We start from the raw sequence: 10,859 nt of genomic DNA, 5'->3' as shown, positions 1-10,859 counted from the left end.
AACGTAAGACTGAACCAAAAGAAAAAGGGAAAAAAGGAAGAAAGAACACACACTAGAAAGAAATGTAATTTAAAGCACAAAGGAAGCAGATGTCCCTAGTGGCCAGTGAGGACCAAGTGAGGCCAGACTTTCATTCGAACACCTGTATGCAAACGCTTCTGTTGACTTTATGCACAGCCAAACCTTGGAACAATACAGGATAGATTCAGGTTTGTTCGCTCGCTTTCAAAGTCAGTCTTTTAAACGGGAGTCCACTCGGTAAGGAGAAGAATCAGACAATGGGAGCAGCCTCAGTGAGGAAAACATCCTTCAGTAGAGCATCCTGACTTCCAGTGAGGAGTGGGAGCCTGCGAGTCCAGAACAGGCTCCTAACCATCTGCCAGCACCAACACCACGCGCCTCCAACAATCTACTGTTATGTTTATGAGTTTGCTCTCTCTGGCGACCTTGCTCCTGGAGTCATACATTTTCGCCATTTTTTAATAAAAGTTTTATTTTATTCTTCTTGGTGTGGTGGTACACATCTTTAATTCCAGTACTCGGGGCAGAGTTTAAAGCTACCTTAGTCTATATAATGAATTCTACAAAGTAAGACCCTATCTCAAAAAAAAAAAAAAAAATAGGGGTTGGGGATTTAGCTCAGTGGTAGAGTGCTTGCCTAGCAAGCTCAAGGCCCTGGGTTCAGTCTCCGGCTCTGAAAAAAAAAAAAAAGACAAACAAAAGTTATTTTTTTTTTTTGGTTCTTTTTTTCGGAGCTGGGGACCGAACCCAGGGCCTTGCGCTTCCTAGGCAAGCGCTCTACCACTGAGCTAAATCCCCAACCCCACAAAAGTTATTTTTATATGTATATTGTATGTGTGCATCTGCATGAGTGTATGTCTCTTGAGTGCAGGACCTGAGAAGACTAGAAGAGGTTGTGAGACACCCCACCCCCACCCCCAAGGACTGGAGTTAAAAATGGTTGCTCGGTGCCATGTGGGTGTTAGGAACTGAATTCAAGTTCTCTGTAAAAGCAGCAAGTGCTCTTAACTACTAAGCCTACTCCCCAGCCTCATTTCTTGTCAGTTTATGACTGACTCATTTCACTGAGCTAGATCAGCAGTAGCACCAGTGACAGGGAGGGAGGGACAAGACAGGATTCCCTGGAGCCGCTCAATGGAACCAGCCAGCACCCACATGTGCAATGACTCTGTTGTTCCGCCGCTCATTTAGCACATCATCCCCTGGAAAGCAGTCTGGGAAGCAGCTGGGATAGAGGTGGGAGGGGCTGTGCTCAGACAACAACACAGAGGCTGTCAGGCTCAGGAGGGCAGTGTCTGCACTTGCATTGACAGGCAGGCTCTGTACTTGGGGAGGCAGATGATTTCAACTGTCTTCTTCAGTTCTAAACTGTACAAGTGTAGAGTCCCCCAGCCCTTCAGGGAGGATGAAGAATAGAGAAGCCAAGCTCATTGGAAGCACAGGGACACCCCCCCAAATACTCTGATTGAAGCTTCTCCAGCAGCCTGGAGAGAATCTCAGAAATCCTCACCCATGACTCTGCCAACCAGACACGCCCCTCCCCTCCCAGTCTGCTCTCAGTGAAGGGTTATGGGTGAGCCATCATCCTTGAAGCTGCTTCAGGGACCTTAGGAGGAGGAAGCTCTACTTCCTCCTAAGCAGGCTGTGACCATGTTGGGTGCGGGTGGGGAGACTCACCCTAAGAGACTATCAGTCCCACCCAGTGCCTTCTTTAGCCCTGTTGGGTACAGTGTTGCAAACAGATTAATCAGATGATGGACACTCTTGGACATTTCTGACTTAAACCTCAGCTCCCAGGCTCCCTCCCTGCCCACACTGCCGGGAGGGCAAGGCCAAGGAATTCAAGTCTTACAGGGAGGGACATTATGGGATTCCTGCAATCTGAGGTATGAGACCTGAAAATCGGGACCAGCCTGGAACCAGGCTGGGACCCAGGGTGAAAGTCTGGCCTGTCTCTTCCTTGTCAGGTCTTCAGCGCCCTCCCCTGGCCTGCAGGATTTGTTAGTTAGGACCGGACCGTTAGAGATCCACCCTGCGAGACTGAGGAGGGTGCAAACACCCTCAGCTGCCTCCTCAGCTCTCTAAACCCTAAGCACAGTCTGCAGGATACCCTGCCTCCTTGTTCCCATCTCCTGGGCAACGGTAACCAGGTTCGTCAGCCATGAGTGACAGCAAAACGAGATCTTCAACCCAATGCCACACCCCAGGCAAACGTATCTCCCAGCTAAAACGGCCGTCCTCTGGAGCTCAGGGTTGGTGCTGTTGAGCTGTTTAGCCTGCGTATCTGAGATTCTACTTGTGTTTGCAGATGAGAAGACACACAAAAGTTTATCAGGGTTTCTCTACGCACCTCAGGCTGTTCATAGACTTTTTCTTTCCTGGTCTTCCTCTTCCTTCTCCTTCAATTCATTTTTCAAGACAGTCTTTATGGGATTTAAGTCATGTTCCCACAACTAACCTTCTCTCAAACTCTTTTCTTTTTTTTTTTTCTTTCTTTTTTTTTTTTTTTTTCCGGAGCTGGGGACCGAACCCAGGGCCTTGCGCTTCCTAGGTAAGCGCTCTACCACTGAGCTAAATCCCCAGCCCCTATCTCAAACTCTTAATCCTCCTGCTTTAGAGTATGCCACTGTCCTTGGTTTGCTTTCAGAAAAATTCAATCAAATGGTTAAACACAGACGATAATAAAAATTCAAGCCACATCAACTTCTTTTCTATTTTTTCCCCTGTCCACAGTCCTCCACTCCTCCCAGTACTGCACCACCATCTCCCTTCCCAGATCCAATGCTTCTCCACTGCGCCTCAGAAAAAAAGCAGGCATCTCAGGGATACCCGATATCCCAGGAATATCCACTGAACTCGTCATAGCAAGTGGAGGGAATTACAACTATTCTGTGTGTGTGTGTGTGTGTGTGTGTGTGTGTGTGTGTGTGTGTGTTTTTTACAGGGTGAAAAGGAAGCTGTCCTGGTGACGGTGAAAATAAAAATGGAGACCGAAGCTAGCTGGTGGCAACATACACCTTTAAGCCTAGCACTTAGGAAGCAGAGGCAGGCAAATCTGTTGAGTTCTGGGCCAGCCTGCTCTGCAAGCCAAGTTCCAGGACAGCCAGGGCTACACAAAGAAACCCTTTCGTGTGTGAGAGAGACAGAGACAGAGGAGACAGAGAGAAACTTCCAGACTTCATTGGGAAGAAAAGCAATTCAAGAACGAGAAACACCAGTCATGGTGGCACATGCCTTTAGTGCCAACAGAGACCAGTGGATCTCTGAGGGTTTGAGGTCAACCTGGTCTATACTGCCCAGTTCCAAGATTGGCAGGGCTACTTAATGAGATGTTGTCTCAGAGACTGGGGGGCTGGGAGGAGAAGGAAGAGGGGGAAGAAGAAGATGGTGATGACTGCAGATGAAAAAGACATTATTTGAAAGAGCTGGTGGTGCTTGTGACTCTGAACTTACAGTGGTCACAATGCCACCGCGTGGTTGGAGGCAGCTGGGACACATCAGCTTCCAACCCTGACGGCGTGTCCACTGCTGTCCTTGAAATTGGTTGTACGGTGCCATCATGGCACCGAGAGACCCTTTCCAGAGCCAGTCTGACTCTTTTTGCTTACTAAAGTTTTGTTTTGAAGTAGGATTCTCTATGAAGTCCTGGCTGTCCTGGAACTCACTCTGTAGACCAGGCTGGCCTCGAACTCAGCGTTCTGTCTGCTTCTGCCTCCCAAGTGCTAGGATTAAGGGCGTGAGCCACCACTGCCTAGCTTATTCATACAATTATCATCAAATTACTTGTTTTTCTCCCTGTTGGATGTTTAAGAAATTAGAGGTAGGACTGGAGAGATGGCTCAGCGGTTAAGAGGAATGGCTGGGGCTGGAGAGATGGCTCAGCGGTTAAGAGCACCTGACTGCTCTTCCAGAGGTCCTGAGTTCAATTCCCAGCAACCACATGGTGGCTCACAACCATCTGTAAAGAGATCTGATGCCCTCTTCTGGTGTGTCTGAAGACAGCTACAGTGTACTTATATATACTAAATGAATAAATCTTTAAAAAAAAAAAAAAGAGCAATGGCTGCTCTTCCAGAGGTCCTGAGTTCAATTCCCAGCCACTACATTGGAGGCTCATAACCATCTGTAATGGGATCAGATGCCTTCTTCTATTCTATTCATGCAAACAGAGCACTCACATGCAAAAAACAAACAAGTCTTGAAAGAAAGAAACAAAGTGTGGGTAGCCAAAAAATAAAGATTTTGGGGGTTGGGGATTTAGCTCAGTGGTAGAGCGCTTGCCTAGCAAGCACAAGGCCCTGAGTTTGGTCCCCAGCTCTGGGGAAAAAAAATAAATAAAATAAAGATTTTTTTTTTTACTGTTAAAGTGAGTTGGGGATCCTTGGGGTTGCTTTTGGTGACCCCCTCTCTCCACTATGCCACCTGCTGGGATGCATCCGGGTCTTGATGATGGTTTGGCTTTCTTTGGACCCTCCCTTCTGCAGGGTGTATACCAAAAACAGGACAATGTCTGGGGTCTCCATGGCTTCCCCGACCACCATGACACAGGACGCATTGGGTCTGTAAGGTTTACATCTTTCTTTGGAAGCTGGCTGACCTGGAGCAGAGAGGGAAATGCTAGAATACGGGCAATTCCTCTTAGGTTTTTATTTTCTTTGGCTTCAGCCTCCAAGGTTTGGTTGTTGAATCCCCTAAAAGACAGTCTTACATGTCTGGAGGTAGGCATGGTGAGATTTGACAGAATCTCTTTATATAGTTTAGGCCCGCAGTGCCTTCAGCTCTCGGACGTACGCACGATGTTTGTCACTCACATGGTGTCAAGTGTACCATGGTAACCTCGAATAATAATTTTGAACTAGAGTTACAAAGTAACTTTAAAAACAACTTTGTTGAGTTTGGCGGCAAACCCCTTTAATCAAAGCAAGAGGCAGGCAGATCTCTGTGAGTTCAAGGCCAGCAAGAGCTACGCAGTGAGACCCTCCTCTGTTGGAGAGATGGTTCCACAGCTAAAAGCATTTACAGATCTATCAGAGGACTAGTATTTGTCCAATCACCTACATCGGACAGCTCACAACCATTTTTTTCTTTCCTTTTTTTTTTTTTTTTTTTTTTTTTTTTGGAGCTGGGGACCGAACCCAGGGCCTTGCGGTTGCTAGGCAAGAGCTCTACCACTGAGCTAAATCCCCAACCCCCTCACAACCATTTTTAATTCCAGTTCTGTCCCAGGATTTGACACAGTCTTCTGGCCTCCGTGGGTACCCATACAGGGAGACCTAAACATAATGCAGAAAAAAAGAAAAAGAAATGAGAAAAGTTAAAGCAAACTTGCTTAAATTCTAACTTTTTTTCTCTTTTTCTTTTTTTTTTTTTGGAGCTGGGGACTGAACCCAGGGCCTTGCGGTTGCTAGGCAAGCGCTCTACCACTGAACTAAATCCCCAACCCCTAAATTCTAACTCTTGTAACACTTGTTTTCCTGAGTTGTTAAAAATCCAACAGAGAAGTTGGATATGGTGGTGCATGCCTTTAGTTCCAGCACCAAAGAAAAAAAGCACTAAATTTTAAAATTTTGACCTTATCTCTCTAAGTCAATTATGGAACAATAGCTTACTTGAAGATAAAACTTTATTTTACCAGACAAAATCCTTTCTTATCCAAAAGTTTTTGATTCTTCAGTTTGATTGGGTTTTGAGGTTTGTTTGGTTTTGGTTTTTGGTTTTTCGAGACAGGGCTTCTCTGTGCAGAAAAACTGACTATCTTAGAACTCCCTCTGTAAACCAGGCTGGCCTGGAATTCAGAGATGGGCCTGCCTCTGCCTCCTAAGTTCCGGCGTTAAAAGCCTGTCCCACCACCAACTACCCAGCAAACCTTTTGTTTTTAAAAGATACATTTTTCACTGAAAACGTATTTGCAGGCTGGCAGGATGACTCAGTGTGTCAGGGTGCTTGCCTCCAAGCCTAACAGCCTGAGTTTTCTGTCTCTGAAACCCACATGACAGAAAGAAAAAAAAAAAATATCCCACAACAGGTCCTCCACAAACGCACCCCCGACATACGCATGCGCATTCGCACACAACACATGAATGCTTACTAAAAAAAGTTAAGCGTATTTGCATGTCTACAGCTTTTTTATAGCCTTTTTCTCCTTGATGATTACTTTTTGTCTTATTTCTTCTTTATAACATTCCCTGGGAAAAAAAAATTGGTGGGGAGAGCTGAATAATTTATTCAGTGGTTCGTTGGTTAAAAGAAAGCACTTGCTGCTCTTCCAGAGGACTAGGGCCCTATCCCCGGCACCCACATGGCAGCTCCCAGTCCTCTGTAACTACAGTTACAGGTGATCTGATGCCCTCCTCTGGCTTCCCTGGGCACCAGGGATGCCTGTGGTACACAGATACACAGGTGAGCAAAACACCCACACATAAAGTAAAAAATTTTAAATTAGGGCTGGAGAGTTGGCTCAGCGGTTAAGAGCACCGACTGCTCTTCCAGAGGTCCTGAGTTCAATTCCCAGCAACCACATGGTGGCTCACAACCATCTGTAAAGAGATCCGATGCCCTCTTCTGGTGTATCTGAAGACAGCTACAGTGTACTTATATATGATAAATGAATAAATCTTTTTTAAAAATTTAAATTAATTTTAGTCAATTTAATTAATTAATTTTGGGGTTGGGGGGTAGTGGTTTTGAAGCCTTGAGTGATCCAGACTGGCCTGGAACTTCTGGTCCTCCTGCTTCTCTAGCTGTGGAGGGCTGTAATTACAGGTGTGCACTGCCATGCCAACCCAAAGTGTCAGCTTTTGTTGCTGTTTTTGCAGTGGCAGGGATACAAATCATGACAAGAGCTGAGCCCTGCCCTCAGCTTTGTTGCTGCTGCTGCTGCTGTTTTTATTAATAAAAATAAAGCAATATCTTTTACAACCTATTTTGTTATATTCTGGTGTTTGTGGGGTGTGCACATGTGAATGTAGGTGCCTACGGGGGAGAAGTGTCAGATCCCCCAGACGTGGAGTTACAGGTGATTATGAACTGCCTGACATGGCTTGAGCCATGTGTCCAGCCGGCACAAAGTAACATCTTAATGGAAACCCAAGACACTATGTTTGAAATATGGAAACCATGGACTTTATATCTAAAATACATGTACAAAGGCGTACATCTAGAAGACTTAGCCTAACTGGTAAAACTGAGTGTAACTGAGTGCTACCCTCAACATCGTAGTGGGAAGCAGATTCCAAGAGTAAGGGAATAAGACCAGAGGTCCTCCATGCTGGAAGCTGCCTCGGACACAAGGAAGCTTAACAAGGCAATGTCAGAGCTCACCCAGATCCTGAGTGGAGCTGAGAGCTAACATCTAGGACAGGTGTCTCATGCCTGCTGATCTGAGTCTGACCAGAGACACAACCCACTTTCTAGGCCTGGCTCCAGATTCTGTTCTCAGTGTCCTTGAAGAAATCGCCCCTGGGCTGGCAATGACCCTAGCCTTGAACCTAGCCTAGACAAGCCTATTCATTCTCTCCATTGTTCACACTCGCTCACTTGTCTCCAGGCCTCACCGTTCCTAATGTACCCATCAGGGGGCAGCAGAGAGCCAAAGCTGCATGCCTTCTAGGGAACCAGGTGCCAAACCTGGGCACCTTCCAATGGTGCACGAGTGCATTATTGAGATGTATCTGTCTTCCCACAAACCTTTGCTTGTCTGGCTCTTCTGGACACCGGCCCCCCACAATGGACTGATCTTTTCAACATCAGTCACCGTAAAAGTATCTTTTGTTAACCAGGTGTAGTTGCCATCTGGGAGCTTACTGCTCAATTACTTCACCCTTCTAGCTCTTTCTGAGCTCTGGCTGGCTGGTTCAACTCAGCCATTCTGACTTAAAGCTCCTCTTCGAGCGGACTCATTTAATCTTGCTTGTTTCTCAAGCCTCTGACTGAACTGCTCAGCTTGGCCTTGTTAGGGTCCAAGAACTGCTGAAGAATGATACCCTGACTCAAATAATATGCAAAAGCTGACTCTCCTGCATGCGGGGGTCTCCCCGTTTGGGGGTGGAGAGCTCCGTGGACTCGCAGGCCCAGCTTTTGTGGTCAGTTGGGGGAACTCCAGGGAGGGGTGTGTGCCCTTTCACCTGGATTGGTTAGCTCTGTCTCTAGGGGTCTGACTGGTTCTACATTGGCTCTGGAGACTTACCAGGGAGGTGCTCACTCATTAGCTACCTATTCTTACTTCAGGCCAGATGACAGAGTGTCCTCTGATTGGCTGCCCATGGCTGTGGTTGGTTGACCACTGATTCCTGGACCTAGGTTCTCATTTTCCTGGGAAATAGAAACTTAGGCCTAGTCTCCAAACTGCCAGTTTGCAGTCTGTCATGGAGTCAGCCAGGTTCTGGCTAACTCAGTTGTCTCAGCCTCAAACTAATCCGTTCTAATCTTCTGTCTCCTCCTTCTCTGGCTCCTTCTGTCTTCCCCTCTGTCTAGTTTGTTCTCTCTTCAACCTGTCTCTGTAAAACTCTCCCAGGAAAACTCCCTCTCCTCTCTGTCCTCTGCTCCATCTTGTGTTGCCTCCCTTCCCTCTCTCTTCTCGTGAGAGCTGGGCAGATTCTATTCTGCCAAACCTTTTTCTGATTCGTCACTTTGTCTGCCACTCAATTAGGCCTCACTTTTAAACATGGGTGCCTCTGTCTACAAACTTTGCCCTCATTGTTTGAAATTAAAGGTGTCTACTGAAGCCGTGTCTGTATTCCAGTGGGGGGGGGGGGATTAAGGGTGTGTGGTAAGGCCTGAGCCACACCATAACACAATCTCAGGGGTTCACAGTACGATCAGATAGCGGGCGACATTTCCCCCCTTTTTACATAAACTAAGAATTGTAGTTTAATTTTTTCCAACAGAAACAATTATCAATTCCACAAACAACCCAAATGCCCTCATGAAGAACTGTTGGTCCTTCACAGCCGCAGTCCTGACCCTCTGTCTTCGGTAACAGTCCACCCAGCGCGAGCCATCTGTCCTTCAACTGTTTGGTTGAGCTGTCTCAGGGGGTTCTTAGTTTCCGCTAGAATCCTGAAGAAGTAGGTTCTGATAGCAGGGAAGTAATGCCCTCAGCTGCAGCATAGATGAGCATGTCAACAAGAGTCAGTGCAAGCAGGTAAAAAGCGAGAGCTTCCTTCTTCCCTATCTTCTTATGTGGGCTGCCCGCAGAAGATGTGGCTCATGTTTCCTCATGGATCTTCCCACCTCGAATGCTCCAGATTTAGGACAGGTCTTTATGGTGGTTTGCATGAGAATGTCTTCCATAAACTCATATATTTGAATTGTCTTATTCCCATGATTTTAGAAGAGTTAGATGGTGTGGCCTTGTTGGAGCCAAGGCCAAGTCAAGTGTCTGCCTCTCCTCCCTCTCTCTCTCTCTCTCTCTCTCTCTCTCTCTCTCTCTCTCTCTCTCTCTGTGCCTGTTGCCTGTTGCCTGTTGCCTGTTGCCTGTGAATAAGGTTGTAAGCTTTTAGATACTGCCTTCCTGCCTGCCTTCCTACCACCATGCTTCCCACCATGCTGATCATGGACTAACCCTCTAAAACTGTATGTAAGTCCCTAACTGTTTCGTTTTGTAAGTTACCTTTGTCGTGGTGGGGGTCTTTATTTTGTTTATTTATTTTATGTATAAGTGCTCTGTGTGCATGTATGCCTGCAGACTAGAAGGGGGCATCAGATCTCAGGATAGATGTTTGTGAGCCACCTTGTAGTTGCTGGAAATTGAATTTAGGACCTTTGGAAGAGCAGCCAGTGCCCTTAACTGCTAAGCTATCTCTCCAGTCCCAGCAATAGAACAACAACTTAAGTCTTCCCAGTTTAAATAATCCAATCGCGAAAAATCCCTCACAGCTGAGCCCAGCTGCTTGGCTTGTAGGTAATTCTGAATCAGGTTGACAATCAACCAAGACTGGCCATTACACAGAGAAAGGATGGGCATACCTTCCTTGTTCTGCCTAGGCTGAGAGACCCTGGGGTCAGTGGTATAGCTTCAGTGTGAGGAGAAAGCAAGAGACATCCAGACCTGAGCTAGAAAAAGTGTTCCTGGTGAGTCGTGGCTCTTTATATGCTCTGGGCATTAACCTTTATTGCCAGACTGTCTCTGACCCACCACTCCTGAATAATGACACAGGCTTTTTATTATTTATGAAAGCTTAGGCACTATAGCTTAGACTATTTCCCAACGAGCTTGTACAACTTCATTAACCCATTCATTTTAGTCCTTGTGTGCCACATGGCCTGCTCCTTCTCACTCTCATTCAAGTCCTGGTACGTCCAACTTCCCCCATGTCTGGCTGGCAAATTTCCCACCTCTCAATTCTTCCCCAGGTTCTATCTCTGCCCTAAGTCCCGCCTTTCCTCTCCTGTCCCCCTTTTGGCCATCAGATCTTTATTAAACCAATCAGAAGGTGAGGGAAGTGACTGTTTACAAAATACTAGAGCAGGTGATGATCCAATAAAAGTAACAATACCAAAGTCCAGCCTGCACTCAGCACTCTGCCAGTACAGCAATCAGCACTCACATAACACAGAAAGATAATCCCAACATCTCCCCCTTTTAGTCCAATGAAAGGCTTTTCTCTAACATCGATAAACTACATATAATAAGAACAATTGTGAGAACTGTAGGACCCTGTCAGCCCTACATCCAGGAGGTCCCACTCACGAAAACACGGAGATGAAGATCAATGCAATAAGCAAGAGGTTTAACGATCCAGTGCACTGGGGTGACCCTGTAATTGGGACAGAGATGACCCAGAAGAACAAAGGCCCACACCCTTTATACTGTTTCAGGGTATAGGCTTTAGGTTACA

The sequence above is a fragment of the Rattus norvegicus genome, chromosome 10, assembly GCF_036323735.1.
Source record: "Rattus norvegicus strain BN/NHsdMcwi chromosome 10, GRCr8, whole genome shotgun sequence".
Classification (NCBI taxonomy): domain Eukaryota; kingdom Metazoa; phylum Chordata; class Mammalia; order Rodentia; family Muridae; genus Rattus; species Rattus norvegicus.
The sequence above is the reverse complement of the archived record's forward strand: the minus strand, read 5'-3'. Positions refer to the sequence as shown.